At 40.1% G+C, this 27,156-nt stretch overlaps 1 protein-coding gene across 2 annotated transcripts in view; it reads right to left on the reverse strand.

Annotated features, from left to right (window-relative positions):
- The window catches only part of fstl5 (follistatin like 5), a 452,120-nt gene extending 428,973 nt beyond the window's left edge, over positions 1–23,147 (reverse strand). The window contains exon 1 of one of the 2 annotated variants that reach the window (XM_062981258.1): positions 22,735–23,147. The gene's annotated coding sequence lies outside the window, so the exon portion shown is untranslated. The remainder of the gene's footprint in view (positions 1–22,734) is intronic. The other variant, XM_062981257.1, reaches the window with a different exon arrangement.
- Positions 23,148–27,156: the final 4,009 nt, after the last annotated feature.

Genomic DNA, 27,156 nt, shown 5'->3' on the forward strand with positions numbered 1-27,156 from the left:
CAACTTCCTTAAATTACATATAAGCCATTTCCTAAGTCAACTGATCTCAGATTTATACAGTGCAGTGGTTTGAGTGATGACCAAAGACTCTAGGAGACCAAAATTCGAATCTTCTCCCAGCCATGAAAACCCAAAAGTAAATGTTAATGGGACCTAAGCACATGAACCAATGGACCACAGTGCAGCCCAAGTGCTTATTCCTAATGTAAATGTTGAAATTACTGTTTCTTTTGCACCCATTTTTGGCTTATTTGAAGCTAAGCTTGTTTATCTTTGTCATGTAGCATAGCATCTTATTGATGGTTAAGACACTGTAATGGACCCAATGGAGAACACTAACCTTTTAGTGTTTTCAGCCAGCTCTGTAGCTCTTAACATTAACTCAGATACAATTTGTATTCTTCTCAATTATATTTTGTCATCTACTTGAAAATGATGGATTACGGTAGATTGAAACATTTCTCTTGCATTTGCAAATAAATAGCTTTGCACAATTATGTGAATAAGCAAGCAGTACTACTGTTTATTTTCAAGCATTTTAGTTCATTTGGTGTATTACTGGAGAATGAGTATAATAAGTCATCTAATACGCACTATTTCAGATCTGCCTAGTTTCTACATTTATAGGCAATTCACAAGTTATGAACAAGATAGGTTCTGTAGGTTTGTTCTTAAGCTGAATTTGTATCTAAGTCGGAAAAGATACATTTTATGTGTAATATAATTTTTAGCCACAGGGAAGGGTTAACTTAAAACTCATGTGGTGTTTGTTTGCTGTCTGTTCTCCTGTTCAGAAGATTTCACCTCACTTTCTGTCCCTGTGATAATTGGATTTTGAAAAAATGTGGCTTTTTGTGGAAACCAGGATTTGGTGATAAGATTCAATGGAGCCCCCTTTTCTCCATGATAATTCTTCCAGGAATGAATTTCCCTTCCCAGGTGTGGATTTCTCCCACTTCCCTTTTGTCTCACTTCCATTCTTAAGTAAGAGTCATTTATAAGTCAGATGTTTGCAACTCGGGGACTGCCTGTCTTGGTAAACATATTTTTTTTGCTTATTGGTTTTATTTAAAAACCAGGTTTCTTAATAGAGTAATAGTTCCTTGGATTGAGCCACCATATGAAAAAATATTGTTATATGATGTATACATTGTAACAGGAGTGAGGAAGCCAGATTTGAAATATTATATCAAAGATTGTGACAGGTAAATCATGAAAGATTCAACCTCTGTTACATTTTCCCTGAAGATTTTGTTCATGGTTTGGCTGGAATTCTGGACTGAGTGTTTAACTTGGATGCCTAGGTCTGTTAGTAACTAGGAAAGTATTATACAGTTACATCTGGCACACCAACTTCTCTGATCTTTGAAAAATCCTGGCCATGGTTATATGATATTTGGACTACTTTAAAAATCTTGCAGATTCCTTTGGAAGGCAGGTGGACAAGCATCTGCATTCTGGAAGAAGCAAAGACCACCACATTGAAGCAATTATTCTCCACCATCATCTTCACTGGACTGGCCATATTGTCCAAATGACCAATCACCATCTGCTAAAGCAGTTACTTTACCATCAGCTCAAGAATGAAAACAGAATGTTGGTAGAAAGGAAAAGAGATTTAAAGATGGGCTTAAAGCTATCATAAAAGAATGCGGAATAAACACAGAGAACTGGGAAGCCCTGGCCTTCAAGCACTGTAACTGGTGGCCTGCTATTTCTAACAGTGCTATGGATTTTGAAGAGTCACAAATAGAGGACAAAAGGGAGAAACATGCCAAGAGGAAGGTGCACCAAGCCAAACCTTGTTGGGACCACCTTCCATCTGGAAATAGATTTTGTCATTGTGATAGGCCATGCAGATCCAGAATAAGTCTCTGCAGTCACCGAGGGACCCACTGCCATGACTCTACCCTTGGAAGACAATCATCCTTGGGCCATGAGTGATTGCCTATGATGACTATAATGTGGATCCATGAACTTGGTATTTGTGTTTTCTCTTTATGTAGCCTTCTCCTAGGCCTGTTGAACCGCACTCCCTTGTTGAAACAATTTCATGACTACTCTGTATTTCTGTGCACAGTTCAAAGTGCTGGTCATAATATCTAAAACCCATGAGAACAGAAGTCTGCCTGGTTTTCAAGATCAAAGGCATATTTGGTGGAAAATGAGAGCCTTTGCAGACTCTTGAACTTCCTGGAAAAGGAGACTATCTCACAGCCAGCAAACAAGATTTCCTTTTAATTAGATGAGCTTGTGGTATTTAGGCTATATCGTGTGTGTGTGTGTGTGTGAGTATGTGTGTGTGAGGGAGGGAGGGAGGGTTAGCTAGTTGGGCCCTGCTGTATCTTTTTATTTATGTATTTAAATTATGTTTTTAATCTATTTTGTGTTTTAGCTATATTTCTTTTTTGTATGGATAGTATTATTGTTAACTGATGAGTGCTCTTTTAGACAAAGAAGAGGATATTCAAGTAGTGAATCAACAATAAATAAAAATAAAATTATAAACTGACAAATCTCATACAGAATCAGTTCCTTAGATGATTCTCAAAAGCACTGAAGCATTCATCAAGATGGTTGGCAGACTTGGTATTCAAGCCTCATAAGAGTTTTGAGGACTTAATCATGCTTAAATACACAGAGGCCTCATAAACTCGAATATCAATCGCACTTCTGCAAAGGTAATATGCTTCATGAATGTACTGAAAATCATGTTGCAGTTTCTTCAAGAATATATTTTATAAAAGTAGCTAGGTAGTATTTTCCTGCGTGGTAATGTTATAGAAGCTACATACCAATAGGACCCTAATAAGTATAAACATTACAAAAAAATGGTCACTCTGCTACAGGTCCTCTGCTGGGAGAAAGGTGTGTGCACATTAATTCAGAAAGTAAACATTGTTGTGTAGATTTTATGTCTTGGCCTTGAAGAGTATGGAAGAAATGGCTTTGTTTGTATTTCATAGCTGCTTCCTTTGAAATTACTGTTAAAATTACTTTGTGTAGGGAAAACATGCTCTTTAGGTATTGATGACCGGTCGATATTCTAGGCTGGGAGGAAATATACCAATCAATGTAGATTCAAGGTTAAGTCTAAAGTGATACTGTAGATAACACATTAATATTGCATTTGGTTTTGCTTTGGTTTTGAAATCTCCATGACAGACAAAGCATTCTAAAAGACAATAAGTTTGACTATATGAGGCATGTGTTTATGATTGTTTGCTTTTATAGGTTGGAACAGATCCCATCAAGTATAATAGTACAACTAACTGTACAGCTATACCCAAGGAAACTTTGGGCTTATAATATTAATTGTTTATTATTATTATTTTTAGCTTTTGAGGGGATCTTGTTTTTTATTATCTTGAAAAACAGCTTTGGTTACATGGCAAATGGCTTTTGAAACAGAGAACTTTGGAAAGCATGATACAAGGACCTTCGTTTGAAGAAAATAAAAGTCAAAAATTCCTTAAGTCTTTGTATCTATCTACAGATCTTAGTGGCTTTGGAAAACATCTAGATTAATAAGGCCCAGTTTGTGCTGCTAAATATTTTTTCTCACTGGTCATAATCCAATGGCATGACTCTTCTGGTGACATTAATTCTGTCAACATTTATTTATTTATTATTGAATTTTTTAAAAAAAATTGATAGAAATGTGAAAGGCAGAAGGCTGAAAGGGCAAGACATTTCAGCTGTATTCCCATCTCTGCTTGTACAAATGTTGGTTTTAGTTCAAATTAACAATATTTTTAAATCATGCAAGTGCAGGTCTTGAGATGCTAGAATACCACCCTTGACAACCTTGAGTGCTGGTCCATAGCTCGGGTTAATAGGTTTACTCAGTTTTTTTATATAAAACAATAAAGATTTTGATTGCAATGGGTTGCAGTTAAGCATTGTGATCTTATACTAGAGAACCACTTATAATGGCAATTTGGCCAAGGATGATAAAAAGTAATGGAATCATGAAACTGATACTGCATAATAACTTATGTACTTATATAAGATAAAATGAGACCTTATTAATGCAGCCAGTACACTGTCTCAGTTCATATGAAGTATTTGGATGCCTCACAACTAGGACAGGTATATTAAATTAATCACATCAGTATTTCACTCCCAATGAAAAGAGTAATCAAGTATAGATTATTTATTGACTTTCAAACATATTGAAAGTAAAAAAAATGCTCTGTGAGCTGTTGTTTGACTTCCAGATGTGGTAAGTTCTCCTTCGCTACACTAAGGGAAAATCGCCACGACAGGAATTCATCTAAGAACTAGGGCTGTGCATGGTACCATTTTTCAAAATGGGATCCAGGAATTCCGGCCATTTGGAAACAGAACCTATGGAAACGAGATGGGACAGCACTTGAATTAATTCAGCTGAAATGGACCACATGGTGGCGGAAATCAGCTGCTTACAGTTGCACTGTGGTTTTCCCCTTTAACCTTGCCTGAGTCAATCAGAGCAAGAAAGCCGATCACATGTTTGACTCAATTCTGTTCCTTTTCTTTGGCAATTTTATTAAATTTACTTAGTTTAATATCTTTCAGTCCTTTTTAAAAAACTTTTTTGCTAGGAAGGTGAAGGTGGACATGTGTTTGGGGGGCTGTGAAAGAGCATTTGTGTGCAGTGTTTGCTGAGTCCCCACAGGGTGAATACTAGTAGTATTTCAATTTTAATTCCTCCCCAGCCCTATCTATCTTCTCACTTCTGTACACTTTCCTCACCTTCCTTTCCCCCAATTTTTTATTTTTGATTTTTTTACAAAAAAGGCCCTTTCTTCTTCTCATCCACCCCTTTGGCTGACTCATTTATTCCTTTCTCTTGCCCTACCTTCTGGCTTGTGTGTACTCCTGTTCCAGTTCACCTGGCTTGACAACTGTGTAGAAATGCAAAAGCTTAGGAACAGTATTTGTGTGATACCTCAGGCACCTTTGGCCCCTGACCCTGTGGCCATTGCTGACCAGAACGAAGAATACTTTAGTTTTCTCCCATGTCAGCAAGATTTAACTCCTTTCCAGATGCCTTCTATTGACATTTCCAAGCCAGCGCCAATTAAGGATGCCCTTGAAACAGTGCCGGCTCTCCCAGATTCTCCTGACGGGTTAGTGTTTGATCAAAAGGCTTTTTTGAAAACAGAGAGATCGCAGAGACAAAGCTTGAGGAGAAGCGCCAGATTAGCGGAGTGTGGTGACTATGGCTAAGCTCAGTTCTCTTGGGAAGAATTAGGGAGTCAGGCACCTGGCTTGGGGGAACTTATGAACTTCAATAAAAGTATTGCGCTGGAAACTTTCCTTTGCGGTGTTAACGTTACTTCTTACTGAGAAGCATCATCGTCTCTAGCTCCTGAATTCCAAGCAGTCTGACGGAGCGCTTACTCCTGAGTAGACCGGGTGCCGGTCTACCTTCTTGCCCAAGTTTGGACTGCATTTCAGCTCCAGCACATCCAGCTCGTGCCTTGCCTTGAAATCTTGCTTTTGGACATTTACTCCAGAGAACTCATCTGTGCTACCTTGCTCCTTTTCCCCACTCAATACTCAAGCAAAATTTGTGTGTTTCGGTTTCTGGACTTTGGACCTTAATATTGGACATAAGACTTTCACTTATTGGACTAATTTTGATCTTTCCTTAAAGGTCAATTGCTTGTTCAACTTTTCTGCTTATTTTCTTTTGGAACTTTATTTGCTTCAATAAAGATATTATATTGTATTGGTCTCTGTGTTGGTTTTCAGTGTTCTCACTGCCCAGGGGTGTAACAATTTGTTTTATTAGTAAAAAGTTGTTTTAAGTTCCTATACATTGTGGGCTGTGTGGAACTTTATGAAAGTTGGAAGGAATGATATCCTGCAGCTGCTCCTATACTGTCGCTGTGGAGAAATTCCAAGAGATAGCTCTCTGGATTTTTTAAAGGAGATTTTATTTCTAGAAGTTTTAAGAATTTCTTTATAAAAAAATAAATTTTCTGAAACTTGGGGATTGGCAGTTATCAATGTGTCCTTCAACTGTGGACATTTCTATTCCAATATCCCTAAAAATGATGGAAAGGGGAGCCTTAGAATTTTCCCCATTCCCAGAACGAAAACAGAACTTCTGGCTCACAAATCGTGAAACAGTATTTTCCCCCTCCCAATTTTGGGAAGTTGCAAAAAATTGAACACAGCCAACCAAAGTTTGGCACTGAAACTGGTATGGGGGTTTTTTTCAAATTTTACATGCCTATTAAGAGCACAAATTATTCTGGATTCCTAGAAACATTTAAAAAGACACTCAATCTACTATTCAAGTTAGGGATCATCAAAAGAGCTGAAGAAGAGATAGACCACAGAAAGCTGGTGCACACACACCGTTGCATGTGTGCATTGTGAATTTTATGTCCCTCGATCAAAAGTAGTGATTTCCACAATACATGGTTCCATAGGGTTTCAAAAGCCAAGAATTTTAAAACAGGGTGAAGTCACTCCTCATACTGTAATGACAGATTCCTTATGATATGCACCTAGAAAATGTCCCTGTAGCTTTTCTTCTTTAAAGAAATGCCCTTTTGCAAAAGGAAATTTACTAGCTGAGAGCCTCAAGCAGCAGTTAATACTAGGGCAAGAAATAAAAATATATAAAGGGCACAAATATATTAATGCATGAGCTTCTTGGCCTACAGGGTGCCACTTTTTAATTTCAAGCACATAAAGAACTCAGCTAAAGTTTAGATGAAAGCTGTAAGGTGCTTATAGCAGTACTCCCTCTCCCTGCTGAAGGAAAAGGGATCATGAAAAAGCTGGCCATTTTATTATTTCTCCCTGATAATAACTCTTTGCAAAACATGCTGCTACATTTTTAGGGAATGTGGAGTGCAAAACAACAACATCACTAGAGACAATGTCAGCAGTCTAAGCCATTGTAGTGTAATACAAGGATTAAACCTCACAAATCAAATTATCCAGATTCTAACATCCCAATAAATAAACAAATCACTCTAAAGAAATTGGTAAATTTAACAGTCACTGGAAAGTCTGATTGTTAATACTAGCAGTACAAAAACACGTATTAAACCCTTTCTCAAAGCCAGCAATAAGGAAACCATACACAAACTGCTTTGATTGTTACCAGAAAGATTGACACTGACTGTGTCGTTGAATGGATCAAGAATTTTAATGTAATGCTAATGGATTACAAGAACAGTGGAAGACCAAGAGTCTAAGGATTTATATTTTTGCACTCCATTGTAGTTCGTGCAGTCTTTTCGTCTTAAAAGGCTGCATTGTAAGGCTGCATGACCTATCTGCAAATAATACTCGGTGGATTGCTTTTTATGTTTTTTAAAAACCTTCTGGCTGACGATTTTATGAGTTCGGAGATTAGCACAGGGATAAAGAGTCTTTCTCTTTTAGATTGTTACAACGGAGCCGAAAGCAGCAGTAGTTAGAAATTGGTACACCACCTGCAGCAGTAGTGACAGAATCCTAAGGCCCAAAGATCATTATTATAGAAGGGTGAGTGAAAGAGAAGATAAGAAAGATAATTCCTGGCCTAAATGCCCATTATAAGGGCCCAGCTGAGTATCACACAAGCTCTGTCCTCTTCTGTACGGCTATATGAAAGACAAAGGAGAAAGCAAATGCATGCATGGGAACTCCTGCTGCCTGGTTTACAGAGAATGTGAAGGGCACAATGGAAGAATCAATGTAGATCATTGTAACTGGGATGATGACCTGCCTGTGAATATTTTTCTAAGCATTGTAAGCAAGAAATTGCCCATGGCAGTGAATACAAAAGTAATAGGACAAAAATCTAGATTGGGAAATTAAAGCTACCATTAAAAATAATTCAAAAATGATTTTTCCTAGGCTCACATGTGTTTACAATTAGAGTTACATTTGCTCTAATATTTAGAGGAAAGATTAAAGTAACTAGTAAACTTTACCAATTATCAAAGAAATTAAATAGTTTTGTGTAATTTACAGTATGTTGAGATACTGTAACATTGTTTTCCAGTCATCTCCTCATTGCCTTAAACTTCACACAAGGCAGTAGTATAGTCAACAAGCTCTTATTGACCCATGTGAAATCCTCATCACCACTTAGGGCCCTTCCACACAGCCATATAACCCAGAATATCAAGGCAGATAATCCACAATATCTGTTTTGAATTGGATTATCTGAGTCCACACTGCCATATAATCCAGTTCAATGTGGATTTATACAACTGTGTAGAAGGGGCCTTAGCAGGAGCGGCCCTAGGTTTTTTCAGGATGTAAGCCAACCTAGGGCCACGCCCCCCCAAAAAATTACGCCCCCCACCCCAAACTTACTGGCAGCGGCGGGCAGCGGCGGTGGGCGGCGGCAGCGACCATTGGGTCGCTCGCCGTGGAACAAGGAAGTATTTTGTATTCTCGCGAGATACTTCCTTGTTCCGCAGCAAACGACCCAATGGTTGCCGCTGCTGCCGCCGCCACCACCTGCCACCGCCGCCGCTTCAAGTGCGCCCAGGAAGGGCTGCACCCGAAGCGGCGGCTTCAGGGGCCTCAATGAAGAACCGGGCCTGGGCCTTAGTGAACCTATACCTCAACTTTGAAAGATACAGTTACATGCCAAAGACGTAAAGTAATTTCTTGCTATGTTACAATCATAAGTGTTATGTAATGATGCTTTTGTCATTAAAAAGGGATACATTACAGATAACTTATTATCTGAATCTAGTCCAAGTTCTGAGAAGATTATACAGTAGAAGGCTCAAAAGCTTTACCCTTGACACCAGAGATCTATTTGCTGGGCCAATGGGCAGTTTACATTGAGAAATAATGTGGGCCAGGCCTAGTGTGAAAAACTGGCAAATGAGCTTGGGAGGAGTGGGGGAACCCTCCAGGTTCTTTTGCTAGTTACATGAAATAGAAGCAGGAAGGAAAACTGCACAGCAGCAGGTAGGTTACCCTGTTGCTGCTGTAGCTGGCAGGGATAGAATATCCATCCCAGGTCCCTGGACTGCTTCAGCCCAGGGAGTGTGAGATGACTGTTAGGACATAAGCAGGTGGTTGTGACTGCCAGAATACAAGGTGAAAGCCAGCTTCAGGCTTTCCCTGAATTTTTTTTAAAAAATCTATGATGCAGCTGTATGAAGCCCACACATATTTTGTAGCTGTCCACAGGCTGACCTGACCCCACATAGTCCTAAATGGTCAGTGTAGATGGGACCAATATCAATGTTAATACTGAAACCAATTCAAGGCTTACCAAAATAGCTGCCTCTCAATTTCTAGTTTGTGCTAGGACAGCCATAGTGAGTACAAGCTCACAATTCCTGTAAGCACAATGGAAACAAAAGAACAGTATTGTTTTACTGAGAGAGCACCTCCTTAGAAATCACCAGGTCCTCCACCATGGAAATTGATCATAGAATTGTGCTGGAAGAATATCACATGCCTAGAGAAGTGTTTTCTCTAGGAATCTGTAAGGCAATAAGGAATCCCGACCAAAAGCTGACCATAGTGTTGCATTGGAAGTTCTAGAGCAGTGGTTCTCAACCTGGGGTCTCCAGATGTTTTTGTCCTTCAACTCCCAGAAATCCTAACATCTAGTAAACTGGCTGGGGTTTCTGGGAGTTGTAGGCCAAAACATCTGGGGACCCCAGTTTGAGAACCACTGATCTAGAGATTCCTATAGAGACACTATATCTGCAGTCATTTCCACAAAAGTGAAACATGAAAACACAGATGGCTGAAGTACAATGGTTCCACTATGATTCCACCTTAAATGCTATGCCTATATCCATGACTTCATTTTATGGAAAGTTGGAATTTGGAGTTTGGTGAAACAGTACAGCCTTCTGGCTGATAAATCTAAATATCCCTAAACTACTAATCCCATAATTCCATGAAACTCAACCATAATAATTACAGAGGAGTCATTGTGTTAGGACTACAGCTGTGTAAGTGTTCAAGGACCCCAAAAGGGATGGATGCATTTGATGTTTTCTTTCAACATGTCCTGCTCTCCTGTTCTTCAGTACTTATAAGGACCTCATAACCCTCCCATTGCTCACTTAATTTTTGAGGATCAGCCCTGAAGAAGCAGCAGGATTTCAGAAATCAGTTTTAAATAATGAAGATGGAATGTGGATAACAAGTTCAACTCTCATTCCTGAGGCTTTTTGCCACTTGCAGTGGGCCCACCTTCTGCAGAAATTAGAACAGTGAAGGAAGAGGTGCCTCATGCAAAGATCTGCGAAAGCCTCCAAAACTTGGAAATAGCTCTGACATTTACCATCTTCCCAAAAAGAAAGATGGACTTTTTCCTTCCAAAGTTATCTGTGTTTTGAATCCGTGCAATCTCTGGGGTTAATATTACATCATCTTTCAGGGCAAAACAAACAGTCTCACTGAGGACGTATTCCATGGAGATCTATTGGAGTTTATATCTCATGTGACAGTCTCAAAGATGAATAACAAGGCTGTCACGATAGAGAAATGAAAGCAAACATTGGCACACAATAAATAAATGAATAGAATCCACAACTAAAGAGAAAGCTCACATGTTGTTTTTTGGGGGGGAAATGAAAGAGAGATGCTTTTGTATTAGAGAATATGTTTGCAATCCATCTCCACATGTAACTAATGGCTCTGTCCTTAAAACTATAGTATTGACAAGTTGCAACAACTTTTGGAGACGGTCTCCATCTTAGTTCCATGGTAGCAATGCTTCAGCTTCTATATTACAGTATTCGTTCCTCACTTGTATGCTACTCTTCAACAGGGCCTCACATGCATCACATCATTTAAAATGCACTAAAACTTGATTTATATTCAGACTACCATTACATGTAAGATTTTAAGTGGCAACCTCATTCTGTTGAATAACAGTTTTAGAGCATTTGATCATATTTTTCAGCTATATACACATTCTCAGATAATACTAAAAAGTAGTACAGAACAATAAAATATAACAGGCAAAAGTATCTCCCTATCGCTACCTTTTGAAAATTCAGATGAACTTCAAGATACCATGATCTACTAAGCCTTCTATTCAATTGCTTTGATGCAGCATAATTCTGAAAATTGTAGATAGCCTGAAAAACTATTTCCTGCTAGCTTCAGGATAGGTGCATATAACTGGATAATGTCTTCTATTTTGCAAGGAGTATTTTCAGTCCCCATTAAGCTGGTGTCACTGAAGTGGAACAGCGCATGAAAGACTTGTAGGCACAAGTATCTTTTCAGAAAGCCAGCTTTCTTGCTTGTGAAAGAATTAAACCATTGTTCCCTGGAGTTCTTCAGCTTCATATAACATGGAATCCCTCTAACCAGTGATTACAAAGTCACATTTTTAAAGGATGCCCACACACATCCTTAGTAACAAGTTATTACTGCAGAACACAGGAGCTGTTTCTATTTTTGCAAAATGTGTTAAAAATATTAAGTCCTATCTCTTTTTATGATTCAGTTCTGCTACGTAATTATTATGAGTGGAAGCAAATGGCAATGAAGACTCGGCATTAATTATAAGTTGTATAAAAGCATTTTTTAAAATGCATTGGTTTTTTTTAATTGTGTTAAATCTCTTTTACAATTGAAAGGACAAGTAGGAAGAAAAATTTGTCACTCTTCCATTTGCCAGTACTGGTCTTTCTTTTTTATTCTTCTCTGAAAGGAAAACTAATGGTCGTATCACCTGAGACCCATCTACACTGACCATTTTGTGCAGCTTCGAGCTATCTCTGAAACACTGCAGCTACATTACACACACCACGAAAATGCACTATAATGCACTTTTAGCCCAGTAATCCAACACAAGCAAAATTGAGGGAAAATACAAAAAGAAACCCTTAATGCCAATCAGTGCATTGCAGTATTAATCACACTGCATGCTTAAATTAGCTCCGCAAAATTTGAATCCTTGTGCAGACACCCAAAGCACTCCATGATGTGAACAGTATTTGAAGAGGCAGTTGAAAAAACACCAGCATTCTCCATGGCTTTCAAGCCATTGATACTGAAGATCTTGGAATCAATTCCAGACCAGCTTCTGTGGTTGGTGTAATCATCATCCAGGCCTTGAACAAGTTATAGAGTTTATAGTGAAATCAACTATATAGCAAAAATGATTTTTAATGGCATTATCAAATTATCTAAGTGGTCAGTATAGATGTGCTCCCAATCAGATAAATCATCCATTTTGCTCTGATTACTCTGGATCTCATTAACTGATAGCAATTACCACTGAAACGGACATTCCAAAGATTTCAGTGAAACTGACACTTCCCTACCCAACCACTTGAGGTCCCATCACTGAAGTCATTAACTAATGGTTAATTTATTTGTTTTGTTTTTTAATACATCCAATGCAGAATTTTCAACTGATTGCTTGCCTGTAGCTATTTTGTGTAACATATGAAGATCCTACCAACCACGCAAAGAATTTCTTCTTTGTATGTTAACATGAAAAATCCTGGAGATTGTTCATTCATATTAGATTGCTAAAAATATAAGTCAGAGCATATGGGTATCTAAAAATAACTGCCTTAATTTTGTGTAAAAGTACACAGTTTCTAAGCAGATTTTCAATTCAGTACCCTATACCAAGTTCCCATGCAAAAAATCTTGATTATGGGATTTCATATGCAAGCAATGCACTCTACCAAAAAGCTACATCTCTTCCCTTTAAATTAGGATTTTGATGGTCACTTTATTCTATCTTAACTTTCCACCTTTTCAGTTCTATGGCTATTTGATTGCCACTCTGGCCTTAATAAGGAAAAGTTAACAAGGCAAGATGTCTCAGAATGAATCTGATGCTGTTCAGTTGCCCCAAGTGAACTTTTTCTTGATTCATATATGACCCCATTAACACTCAGGTTTAGGTTGACATCAGTTTGGAGCTACTTCATACATAACCATTAATCAATTAGAATGATGTCACTTCTGTGAGAATCACACATACATTGCTGACAGTTGCTTCAGTGAATACTATTCTTGAAGGCAAACACTTTGATAAAGACTAGTGCTGAGAAAGATGCTGCATTCAGATCTACCACATAAAATGTAAAGGTAAAGGTTTTCCCTTGACATTAAGTCTAGTTGTGTCCAACTCTGGGGGTTGGTGCTCATCTCCATTTCTAAGCTGAAAAGCTGGTGTTCTCTGTAGAAACCTCCCACGGTCATGTATCCAATATGACTGCATGGAGAACTGTTACCTTTCCACTGGAGTGGTACCTATTGATCTACTCACATGTGCATATTTTTGAACTGCTAGGTTGGCAGAAGCTGAGCCTAATAGTGGGAGCTCACCCCGCCCCCTGGATTCAAACTGCTGACCTTTCAGTCTGCAAGTTCAACAGCTCAGTGGTTGAACCCACTGCGCCACTGGGTGCTCCCACATAAAATGTATTTTTTTTAAAAAAAAAAAAAAACATATGGATTCACAGGTCTCTTGAAGGGCTGGTAGATCTAAAAAGCATATGGAAAACTTCTCCATTGCATACAGTGGAGAAAGTAATTCAGGAGGTCAAGCATTTTATGCCATGAAGCCACTCACTCCAATAAAGTGAATTAGAACTCCCATATGCATGGGAATTCTGTGAATCATCCTGTAAATGTGCCTTGTAAGACAAAAATGTGGAAGTACCTAAGTTTTAACCCCCCAGGTACAACCACTACAATTACAGTGGCATGCCTGGACTTTAAACAGCCATGTAACAGGGAAAATCAGACAAACAAAGAATTTGGCCATATTATTAACATCAATTGTATATGTCAGCATTACAAACTCTGGTTAAATTTGGCTTTTCATATTCCATCTTAAAAGTCAGTTGACCTCATTCTCATGAGGCTCCCCCACAAGCGAAAGAGTGTCTGCATGTTTTTAGTGAAAACTGAAGAGAAACACTGATCATTTTGAGAAGTTGGAGAAAGGGAAATCACCCATTTGAAAGTTTGGGAAGAGAGTGCTAGTCTACCTGAAGCCATTGTGTTTGCCACATCATATGTGTAATCACTCCAGAAACGTAACCATTTTTCATCTGCTAGCTTTATCAAATAGGTTGGACTACAAATCCCACCACACAATGTAACCTAATAAGTATTGATGATGAAAAATAGTTAACATATAGAGGGGTGTCAAACTCATTTTTACGAAGGGACATATCAGCCTTATGATTGCCTTCAAAAGGCCATTTGTAATCATAAGACTGTATAAATGTAACTATGTTGCCCTGACATTGAAAGCCTCGTGGGTCATATAAAATGATGTGGTGGGCCAGATTCAACCTTGGTTTTGATATGTGTGATATAGAATAATGTATCACTTCTTTGCTTTTGCTCGAGATGGTTGAAATGCTTATCACCAAAACAACATAGTATCAAATCATTTTTATGTAATGCATCCTCCTAGAAGTCAATGCCTATGCTCACTTTTATTCACAGAGATTGTGACTATGAAAACATGCCAGTACAAGGACATGCATCCAAAAACTGTCAACTTATCAATTACTATTCTTATCTGCCTTTGATCTGTCCACTCAGTCACACAATAACCACAGATATAACTGAAAATTCTACAAACCTAATCTAATCAGGGCACATTTTCTGATAATATGAAATTACTACTACACTCTGCTAAGACATAATTTTAAGTCACATTCCATTTTATATGTTCAAGTACTTCTCAAGTACTTCACTACACGTCAAACACTTTTGAAGTTCCTTCCATAAAACCCTGCTGGACTCCACACTTCATTAATTCAAATGCATATAAAATGAACTTTAACTCCCTTCAGGCAATCAGTTTTGCCAGCCATGCTTCACACTTCACTCTTTAAACTTAGTACTTCTACAAGTTAAAAGAACAAGTCGCAAACCTTTTAATTTGACATGATTAAACATGGTCAAGTGGACAAAATGAAATTCACTTATTTGTGTGGCAATAAACATTTGAATTGCAACAAATATAAACATCCAAATCCTATGAGGCACTGTACTACTGTAATGCCAAGAAGTTTGGTACTACTCTGAACAATGCAGATAGTGAGCTCAATAATGTGAAATATGTAGAGAAGTCCAAGACCATGTGATGCACAATATATCTCTGAATGAAGCAATGAAAGGATTTTCCTCTATGTTTTTCTAACCAGCAGTAGATATAGGAAGAGGATCCAAATGAGGAACACAACATAGGTGGGCAATGGATAAGCCTCTCCTCATTCATGCCATTTTCCCACTAAAAACCCATTTCCAAGCTGCTATTTTGCTTCCATCTGCATTTTGTAGAGAAAAGGGTGAATCTTTGATGTGTACTATTCTTTAAAACTCCCCCCTTTCCCCTTGTCCTGTTTCTTGAGTGGATCACGAACCCTGATTTTTTCCAAAACAAATACAAACAGTATCTGAGCAATGAGATTAAATGTGTTTTGTAGCACAAGTGCTCTATCAGTCATGGGATGTATGAGAATTTCAATTAATTCAGGTCAATGAGATTGCCATTTTAACAGGAGTGGTGAACTGGAGCCAGGACTCACAGGAATTACGCACCTGAGCATTTGATTAGCAGAGAACTTTATGTCATTTGCCATGGTCTCAGGTTTTTCCATTTTGATTGCACTTTGGTGCAAATCTAATTATAGTTAGAAGGGAATGGATTTCCCTAGAAGCAATGGTTGGTTCGTATGAATGAATACAGCAACTCAATTCTTACATTTACTTTGGTGAAGTGGCTGAGACTACTGTGGGGACAGATACTTAAACTTCAGCAACTACTACTACACCACTAAAAAAGGATTTCTGCCCTGATCACATTATCCTGGTTCCATAAGAACACTATCATGTTCCAAGATAATTTGATTCCAATTTAATACATTTACCATCATGGCCTGGATATTAAATAGATATTGTTCATCATTTGTCAGCTTCTAAACTTGGTTATTGGCAACTGTGAATTGTCTATCAAAAGGTATGATGTTGAGATGATATAAGACACAATACAACGTTGCACTGTTGTTTTACCTGATGCCCCATTTGCACATATGCCAGTTTTTAGTTGATGTTGCAATTGCCAGATAAAGAATGTGCATATGCAAACCAGACTTTTCAATGACAGAACAGACAACCACTTTAATGAACTATTTTTGAGTTTCTCTTGTAGGCTGACAGTTAATTATTTAGTTTGCCAACTCATTTATATCCCTATTTTCCCGAATTCCCAGAAAGGCAAGCCAGATTTAAACATACCCACCCACTCCTTTTTGGCATAATTTCTAAATGCCTATTTTTATAATGTGTGCACATATAATTATGTTCTGAGCATATTTTGTTTGCACCCACAATGTGGCCTTTGGGTGTTTGAAATTCCACAAGAACAATAGGTTTTTGTCACTTCTTAACAAGGACAATATTATCTCTGTCTCTGCATGCATGTGATATTGGATTGATCAGATATTTGGCTGGGTAAATATGTTATATAATTTTAATCAGACAGTGAGAAAATACTTCAAGGCTCTGATTTTTTTAATAAATAATTTCCAGCATATTACGTTTCCAGGGAGAGGGGCAAGTATCTATACTGAAAGGGACAACATCCTAAACATTTCAGGGCACCATCCAGAAAAAAAATTCTTTATTAACCCTAGACTGACCATGTTGATAGGAGCTGAAGTCTTGAAAGAGACATCAATGATCAGTAATTATGTTATTGGAGTAAGACAATAGAAAAGGGATGGGCAAACTTTGGCCCTTCAGGTGTTTTGGACTTCATCTCCCACAATTCCTAACAGCCTACAAGCTGTTAGAAATTGTGGGAGTTGAAGTCCAAAACACCTGGAGGACCAAAGATTGCACCTGTCTGCTATAGAGAGCCAATTTTAAGGTATATTTATCCATAAAAGTCCACTAGATGGCTTTGGTCCATTCACTATCCCTCACCCAGCTCCACAGCCTGAGCTTATTATCTTTCCTGAAGATAAAACTGAGGTGCAGAATACATATACTAGGTCATTCTTAAGAGGATTGCTATGATATAAATGTAATTAAATGAATAAAACAATAATTCCATCCTAAGTACATGCTCACAAATGGAGTGACCAGACATAATTCCTTCTGGCATCACTCCGAAAAGGCTCCTCTGCCCAGTTTTGGGATATATCCTGTCTCTTCCATAGCCTTTGGGACATCTGTATAACAGAGAAGTGTTCTAGGAGGGGATGCTACTTTGAGGAGAAATAAAAGGAAAACCTCAAAAATGCTTCTGAAAATACAGAAATGTCTGCAAAAAAGTGATGTTGTATTTCTAATTTTCATTAGCCTGATTATGTCTACTTCTTTCACTTATACTTCACATTTCACTCATTACAAGGTGCAAGACACTTTATAAACACAGGTTTGCACAAAACACAGCACAATTTAAAAGCAATTTAAAAAGCTATTCTATTAAAACCAAACACAGAATGAAAAACTTTTTTAAAACATAAGGAGAAATGGGAAAGGCATGCAACTGTCTGTTGATAACATCATTTCAGATTTCACCTAAACATTGGGGAAATTGATGGGAAGAGTTAGTTGGCCATGGATGACATTGCCTTGTGACCTTATCACCAGCAGGTGTGATGAAACGGCAGGCCTGCGAGGTGACTCTGTCGCCCAACACAATGACACATTGCCCATCATACAGGGGAAGTGTCATCCAAATAGGGCAAAAGCATGCTGACTCCATTGGAGCCAGCACAACACAGGAAATCTCTCATGTTGTGGGAAAAGCGTCCAGCGATGCTTTCACCCCAGTTGGGGGTGGAGCCACAGCCGGAAGTCACGTGATAGTTGCTGTGGGGTCCATCCCCAAAGAAGGCTCTAAGCATCCAAGGACACTTATTTCATCAATGTGATGAGGTCATTAGAGTGTAGTGAAATCACCTTCTTTGGAATTTTTAATCACTGACTGGATAGTTATCTGTCAGGAGTGCTTTGATGGTGTATTTCTTAATGCCAGAGAATTGGACTGAATGGCCCCGTGTGGTCTCTTCCAACTCTGTTACTCTATGAACTGCCCAAACATTTAATTGACAAGGTCTGTCTAAATTTTAAAAAAGTCTTTTTCAACCAGCAGGAGAGCAAATTATGGACTAGTCCATCCTCCTGCAGAAGGGAATTTCCCAGTGTGGGAGCAGCCACCAAGAAGGCCCTCATTCTTTTACTACTTGCCAAATGAATAAGAATAGTGGGACCAAGCCAAAGCCTTTGCCTAAGAGTATGAGAACTAGGGGATGAGGTTCATATAGGGAAATGACTTTCATACAGTTTGGATTCTAGCTATGTAACTGTCTAACCTGCTATAACCACCCAGACCCAAATAGCAGGGAGCATACACAATTCAAACTCCTTTTGAAGGGATTGAATTCAACTTGCATGATACATAGATTATAACATATTCTGTACAATAGCACCACTATTTTTGGAACATCAGTAAAAGTTAATAGCTGGAGTCACCAAAGCCGTTTTACATAGTGTCATGTCATCTGCTAATTGGCTGCATGCAGATTGTTTAAATTAAAAATCACAGCTCCTCAAGGTTGGTTCCACAATTAGGCAAGTGGATGTGGCAGCATTAAAGGGTAGCAAATTGCTGGTTATTCTGTGCATTGTATACTTATTAGCTTTGGGGAAGCATTTCAGAAGTTTTGCCTCAAGCATTAAAATGTCTTGGGTCATTTTTGAAACTGGGAATAATGAGGGAGATAAATAAGGGGCAGCCAGAAGTCTGTTCCATACTGGCTTCAACTGTGCTGAATCTAGGCCAGAGGAACATCTCCAAATATGCATTTATGTGTGAGCGTTGTGTCTGAGAGTTAATATTTGTGTTGGTTCCTTTTAAAATTTGCCCTTGGAACTTTTTTACTTTTTAGGGTAACAAACTCAGCAACAAGCTCCTCAAAAGGGAGAAGGAAGTCAGAAAGTGAGATACAATGGACAATTTAGCCATGCATTTCTTTCCAGTTGTGAATTAATTGATCCTTGCCATGAAACCATTTTTTCAAATTGAGAAATTTAGAGTGACTAAGCCAGACAACTAACTCTTTTTCATTTTTGCTGAGATTTCATTTGAAAATCAAGTTCTTTTTCTCAATTGAATATGTGCAACATTCTAGGGCACAGTACATTTTCTGGACTATATAAACACTAAATGAGCTATTCAGCTACAGTGTGGATATTGTGACTTATCTATGTAAAACATTTAACTAGGAAATCTGCATAAGAGCAATCCTTATTTCAAAGCAAAATAAGGATTGCTCAGGCCCTCTGCATGTCTGTTTTGGCACTGCAAGAGAACTGGCTTTTAGAATTTTCTCCATTTGTGTAGTAACTGATAGTTTTCTTTTCAGATTTGAAACCAAGCACCTGTAATGTACATTCCTCCCACCAGCAGATTGAGAAATGGGATATTTGAAAAAGACGGCATTAATATTTCATTAAACAAGCAAATAGTCCATGAAATTAGCAAGACTCTACCCTGATACTATGTTATGCTTTCTCTTAAAGTAAAAAGGAAAAGAAATATCATGAGAAAAGGAACTAAATCATTTATTCTTGAAGCTTAAATTTCAGCATTAACATAACATTGGAATTTAGCATTTCAAATGATTTCCAACTGCATTAAACAATTGCTAATCTTACGTCCTACTGTTTCTGAATTGCTGACAAACTCTTTGTGTTATTATTTTAGCAGATGTTCACTATTAGCATCACACTTCAACTTTAACAACTCTTAAAGCAAGAAAAGAAAAAGTTGTGTTGCTTTGAAACACACTTGCAACTAAGGGCCCTTCCACACAGATGTATAACCCAAAATATCAAGGCAGACTGGATTATCTGACTCCACACTGCCATATAATCCAGCTCAATGTGTATTTTATACAGCTGTGTGGAAAGGTCCTAATTTATTCCATATTTTTCTGGCCCATATTATATATGTTATACACACACACACACACATATATATATATATATAATGGAACTAATTTTCTAAAGGAACTGCTAGAATATGGACTTCGTTCACACGGTCTTTCTATATAGTGATTTAGTATGTTAAGGAAAACATTTCTTTTTAGCTACATTACCATGTAATCTATACTGTCTTAAAACCAAATTTGCTTCTCTCTCTCTTTTTCTTAATTTAAATATTTTATCGATCATTTTGTTAGCTTGTGTACATTGGTAATAATACATTGGATGTTTACAGCATTTAGGTACTTAACACAAGCAATCCAGCATATAGCAAGTAAAGGGAACAAACATCAACAAACAAGGGAAAAGAAATGATTAATATTAACAGTAAACATTGGGCTAGAAGGTTTGCTCCTCTCTTCAGTTCAAGCATGTTCCTCCCAAATGCTCTAAAAATTGCCATTGTTCTTGAACTGGCTTAAAAATGTCCCTGATTTTTCTCATGTCTGTACAGAAAGGATGTTGGCAGCCCTTGAACAGAAAACAGCTTGTGAAAGGTTAAACTCTGCGAGACATTTCAGCTGAGAGTCCCGGCTCTCTCTAGTTACTGAAAGCTGTGGTATAATATGGCATAATATGGTATTAGTACACTGGAGTTCCTCATTTTCACCTAGCCTGAAGGAAGGCCTGACATTGGCCGATCAATACTGTGGAACAAGCAAATGGGAACTTCCAACCCTGGGGACTGACCTTGGGACTCGTGTTGAAATTGAGTTTCATAAGTTTCACATCATTATTGTCATCATCACCATCCTTGCCATGGCTAACCACAGCGTCTGAATGTCACTCCTGATCTCTCTCTCTCTCTCTCTCTCTCTCTCGCTCTCGCTCTCGCTCTCACGCACATACATAGAGACACAAACACCCGGGGCCCATCAGACGTTGATTTCACAAATCCTCTCTAATGCCTGCTTTGCTCACTGCTTCTCAGACTGACCTGATATACTCCCTCCCTTTCTGTCCTCTTCTCTCTCCCATATTAGAGACTGGCCAGACCCAAATGCCACCACCTTTCAGTTGCGGGTACAACCTTTCCCCATTTCAAGGAAGATCCAGAACAAAAAAAAATTACACTTCCTTTTTGCACACTTCCCAACCACTTCTCACACAATGAAGCAACATGGAAATAAAAGACTGGGGGCAACAGTGGGGGTTTAAAACTTCACACATAGCGGCACAATTCCTCCCTGCCTTACCCAGCTTGCTGACTTCATTCTGCATTCATTTCTTGTTTACAAAGCCCATTATAATGGAAGAGAGACAGAGAGAGATTCTGAAACCTTTCGGATGCAATGCATTCATCTGAAGGCAAACAAGCTCCCAACTTTCTTGTCATTCCTATCAAACTCTGCTCTCTCCTTCAAGGAAAGAATAGATAGATAGATAGATAGATAGATAGATAGAGAATAAACATGATATTAACCTTTTGGAGTCCAAATCTTTTTATTTCTTGGTGGATGTGAGTTTTCTGGGCTGTATAGCCATGTTCAAGAAGCATTCTTTCCTGACATTTCACCCACATCTATGGAAGGCATCCTCAGAGGTTGTGGGGCATATTGGAAACTAAGCAAGGGGGGTTTGTATATCTGTGGAAGGTCCAGGGTGGGAGAAAGAACTCTTGTCTGTTGGAGCCAAGTGCGAATGTTGCAATTAATCATCCTGATTACCATTCAAAAGCCTTCAGCTTCGAGTCTTGGCTGATTCCTGCTTGGGGGAATCAGTTACTTGCAACTTCAAGGCCTCACTGATTCCTGCCTGGGGGAATCCTTTGTTGGGAGGTGTTAGCTGGCCCTGATTGTTTCATGTCTGGAATTCCTCTGTTTTCAGTGTGTTGCTCTTTATTTACTGTCCTGATTCTCGAGTTTTTTAATACAATGAAACTATTAAAGTGAACAAAATCTGGCTAACAATATTTAAAAACTCTAAAATAAAGAACAACATTCAGAAAACAGGGGAATTCCAGACAAGAAACTAAAATAGCGAACACTCTAAAATAGTGAACAACATTCAGAAAACAGAGGAATTCTAGACAAGAAACCATCAGGGCCAGCTAAAACCTCCTGATATGCAAGAAGAGCAAACCACAGAACACCTACTAAAATGCATTCTGAGCCCAGCCACATGCACAATGGAGGACCTTCTTATAGCAACACCAGAGCCACTCCAAGTGGCCAGCTACTGGTCAAAGGACATTTAGTATTATGCCAAGTTTTTTAACCTTGTGTTTTAAAATACATTATAACTGTACCCTTGGTTTGCTTCTGACAGGATCAATATAAACACTGCCCAACAAAGGATTCCCCCTGGCAGGAATAAGCCAGGCCTTGAAGTTGCAAGGCTTTTCGATGCCAATCAAGGTGACTCACTGCAAGATTCACAACTTGCCTCCAACAGATAAGAATTCTTTCTCAAACCCTCAAATTTCTGAGGATGCCTGCCATAGATGTGGACGAAACTTCAGGAGAGGATGCTTCTGGAGCAAGCATGGGAAAACTTGGGCCCTCGAGGTGTTTTGGACTTCAACTCCCGCCTTTCCTAACAGCCTCAGGCCCTTTCCTTTTCCCCCTCAGCCGCTTAAGCGGAAAAGGAAAGGGCCTGAGGCTGTTAGGAAAGGCGGGAGTTGAAGTCCAAAACACCTCGAGGGCCTAACTTTGCCCATGCCTGTTCTGGAACATAGCCGCACAGCCCGGAAAACTCACAGCAACCCATTGATCCCGGCCATGGAAGCCTTGGAGGGGAATTTTTCTTTCTTACCTGATGCCAGAGTCACAAAAAGTCCTCCAATTGGGCAAGAAGAAAGCTCCTGCTCTCCTTCGGTTTGTCCGTTGAGCAACCACAGTAATAATAATAATAAAGACCAAGAAGAGAGGGCAAACAGGGCAACAGTCCGGGAGAGAAAAAGGTGCGACGAAATCCCAACGTGGAAGCAGCGGAGGGCTGGAGAGCGGGAGAAAGAGTCTCCGCTTCCGTAGGACAACTTGGAAGAGGGCGAAGGGCGAGGAGGCGCCTGCCTTGCCTTCCCAGGCGGGGCTTTTGGAGAGGCAGGTTCAGCACCAGCAGTTGCGCGGACAGCGCCAGGCTCCTCTCCCCTCCGGTGCCTCTCCGGCACTGAAGCCGGCGGCTCCTCTCGCTCCCGCCCAGACGCTGTTGCCGCCGCCGCGTCCCGCCTCCCTCCGCGCAGCCCCCTCCCCGGCCTCACGTCAGAGCCCCTCGCCCGGCCCTCGTTTGCATAAAAGCCCAGAGAGGAGCGGAGGGAGGGGAGGCAGGGAGGAGGAGCAGCGCCAGCGATGCCTGAGTGTATAATCAAAGCAGACGCGTCTGCTTTAGGGAGGGAGAGAGGCTGAGGCGCGTGACAGAAAAGCCCCACAATAATAATAATAATTATCCCTGATGGGAAGGGAGGCGGTGTGCTGACTGCTCTGACTCAAGAGTGGCCGCTGCTGTTTGGAAGCCGGTTAAGGAGGAGGCTGAGCGCGCCAAGCAAGCAGCCACCAGTTCCTCTCCTCTCCTCCTTTGCCTTTGAGGAAGGATTCTCCCTACCCCACCCCAATTTGTGGACCCAAGAAAGCAATGGTTGCTTTAATGCAGTGGTTCTCTAATCTTCCTAACCCTTTTAAATACAGTCATACAATACAATATAATTAATATAACTTTATTTTTGTACCCCGCCTCCATCTCCCCAAAGGGACTCCAGGCGGCTTCCATATGGCGCAAGGTGCCTAAAAAGATGTATAAAAGAAACACACAGTAAAGGCAAAGGCAAAGCTTTTCCCCTGACATTAAGTCCAGTCATGTCCGACTTTGGGGTTTGGTACTCATCTCCATTTCGAAGCCGAAGACACCTCCAAGGTCATGTGGCCGGCATGACTACATGGAGCGCCGTTACCTTATTGCCGGAGTGGTACCTATTAATCTACTCACACTTGCATGGTTTTGAACAGCTAGGTTGGCAAAAGCTGGGGCTAACTGCGGGCACTTACTCCGCTCCCCGGATTCAAACCTACGACCTTTCAGTCTGCAAGTTCAGCAGCTCAGCACTTTAACACACTGTGCCACCGGGGGCTCCAATAATATAATATAATATAACTTTATTTTTGTATCCCACCTCCATCTCCCTGAAGGGACTCGGGGTGGCTTCCATATGGCATAAGGTGCCATTCAGAGAACATTGAAGCCATCTGATGACAGATCTGGACCAAACTTGGCACACAAATTCAACACGGCCAACTGGGAGTACTGGTGGACTTTGGAGGTGATTGACCTTGGCATCAGAGAGTTATAGTTCACCTGTATCCAGAGAACACTGAACCCAGCAAGTGATGGATCTGAACCAAATTTGGCACACAGACCCAACATGGCCAACTCTGAACACCAACGATGGAATTGAACCAAATTTGGCACACAGAACTCCCATGACCAACAGGAAATACTGGAAGGGTTTGGTAGGCATTGACCTTGAGCTTGGGAGGTGTAGTTCATCTACATCCAATACTCAGTATGCCCACATTTGAACACTGGTGGGGAGAATAGATCTTGACATTTGGGAGTTGTAGTTTAAAATTGCTTTTATTATGATGTTGCTGTATAATTGATGACTCTAAGATGTCAAATGTATTTATTGGGCCTGGTCCCCATGTGAGCCCCACCAAGTCCCCGTTGGGGGAGATGGAGGTGGCATACAAAAATAAAATAATTATATTATTATACTTGTTGGGATTTATAGTTCACCTACAATCAAGGAGCCCCTTGAACCCCACCAATGATTGAATTGGGTCAATCTTCCCACACATAATCCCCATGTCCAACAGAAAATAATGGTCTTTGGAGACCCTTCATAACTCCTCCAAGGTCATGACTACATGGAGCACTGTTACCTTCCCGCCTGAGCGGTACCTAGTAATCTACTCACATCTGCATGTTTTTGAACTGCTAGGTTGGCAGAAGTAGCTTTGAATGGCCTTGCAGATTCAAAGCCCGGTTGCTTTTTGTATGAGGGAATCCTTTGTTGGGAGGTGTTAGCTGGCCCTGATTGTTTCCTGTGTGGAATTCTCCTGTTTTCAGAGTGTTGTTCTTCATTTACTGTCCTGATTTTAGAGTTTTTAAATACTAGTTGCCTCCCTGCGGGGAGGCTTTTCTTATGACTCCTTTCTAGGATCTACAGAGATACTCGCAGGAACACCTCAGCATGCGAAAGTCCAGAAGTGACAGGTTAAAACCCAGAACCTCAATCTGTGGTTGAGATCGGATGAAAGACTACCTTGAACAGACTGCACTGTGCCACCATGAGATGAAGAGCTACTCTTAATAAATAGGGCTATAAAGTGGAGCCCATAACATGCAAGTGTGGACAAGAGCAAACCACAGAACACCTACTACAATTGTGCACATGGCAGTCTGAGCCCTGCCATGTGCACAATGGAGGACCTTCTTACAGCAACACCTGAGGCACTCCAAGTAGCCAGCTTCTGGTCAAAGGAAATCTAGTATAATGTCAAGTTTTTAACTTTGTGTGTTTTTTAAAATACATTCTAAGTGTACTCTCAATTCGCTTCTGACAGGATAAATACATACTATTTTTTTCATGTCTGGAGCGACTTGAGAAATTGCAAGTCACTTCTGGTGTGAGAGAATTGGCCGTCTGAAAGGACATTGCCCAGGAGATACCCGGATGTTTGATGTTTTACCATCCTTGTGGGAGGTTTGTCTCATATCCCTGCATGGGGAGCTGGAGCTGAGAGAGGAAGCTCATCCTGCTCTCCCTGGATTCGAACCGCTGACCTGTCAGTCAATAGTCCTGCCGGCACAAGGGTTTAACCCATTGCACCACCGCAATGAAAGTAGTTGTACTCCAGAAAGTTCATTTTTGTGGCTGCTACAAACTATGTTGAATTGAGTGTTGTTGTATGTTTTCCGGGCTGTATGGCCATGTTCTAGAAGTATTCTCTCATGTTTGGATGCAGTGCCCAAACACGAGTCAAAGAACATGAAAGGCACTGCAGACTAACTCAACCAGAGAAATCAGCCATAGCAGAGCACCTGATGAACCAACCTGGACACAGTATATTATTTGAGAACACAGAAATGCTTGACCACTCCAACAACTATCATGTCAGACTACACAGAGAAGCCATTGAAATTCACAAGCATGTGGACAACTTCAACAGAAAGGAGGAAACCATGAACATGAACAAAATCTGGCTACCAGTATTAAAAAACTCAAAAATCAGAACAGTAAATAAGAAGCAACACTCTGAGACATGGGAACTAGGGACAGCTAACAAAGGATCCCCCAGACAGAAAGTAGCCAGTAGATGAAGCCATTCAATGCAAATTAGGGTGATTAACTGCAACATTCATGCTGGCCTCCAACTGACAAAGAGTTCTTCCCTCACCCTGGACTTCCCACAGATATATATATAAACCTTCCTTGCTGAGTTTATCCATACCTCACAACCTCTGAGGATGCCTGCCATCGATGTGGGCGAAACGTCAGGAGAGAATACTTCTCTCAAAACGATCTTGACAGACTAGAGAGATGGGCCGAAACTAACAAAATGAAGTTCAACAGGGACAAATGCAAGATACTTCACTTCGGCAGAAAAAATGGAAATCAAAGATACAGAATGGGGGACGCCTGGCTTGACAGCAGTGTGTGCGAAAAAGACCTTGGAGTCCTTGTGGACAACAAGTTAAACATGAGCCAACAATGTGATGCGGCTGCTAAAAAAGCCAATGGGATTCTGGCCTGCATCAATAGGGGAATAGCGTCTAGATCCAGGGAAGTTATGCTCTCCCTCTATTCTGCCTTGGTCAGACCACACCTGGAATACTGTGTCCAATTTTGGGCACCACAGTTGAAGGGAGATGTTGACAAGCTGGAAAGCGTCCAGAGGAGGGCGACTAAAATGATTAAGGGTCTGGAGAACAAGCCCTATGAGGAGCGGCTTAAAGAGCTGGGCATGTTTAGCCTGCAGAAGAGAAGGCTGAGAGGAGACATGATAGCCATGTACAAATACGTGAAGGGAAGTCAAAGGGAGGAGGGAGCAAGCTTGTTTTCTGCTGCCCTGCAGACTAGGACACGGAACAATGGCTTCAAACTACAGGAAAGGAGATTCCACTTGAACATCAGGAAGAACTTCCTCACTGTGAGAGCTGTTCGACAGTGGAACTCTCTCC

This window comes from Anolis carolinensis, chromosome 5 (assembly GCF_035594765.1).
Source record: "Anolis carolinensis isolate JA03-04 chromosome 5, rAnoCar3.1.pri, whole genome shotgun sequence".
Taxonomy (NCBI): Eukaryota; Metazoa; Chordata; class Lepidosauria; order Squamata; family Dactyloidae; genus Anolis; species Anolis carolinensis.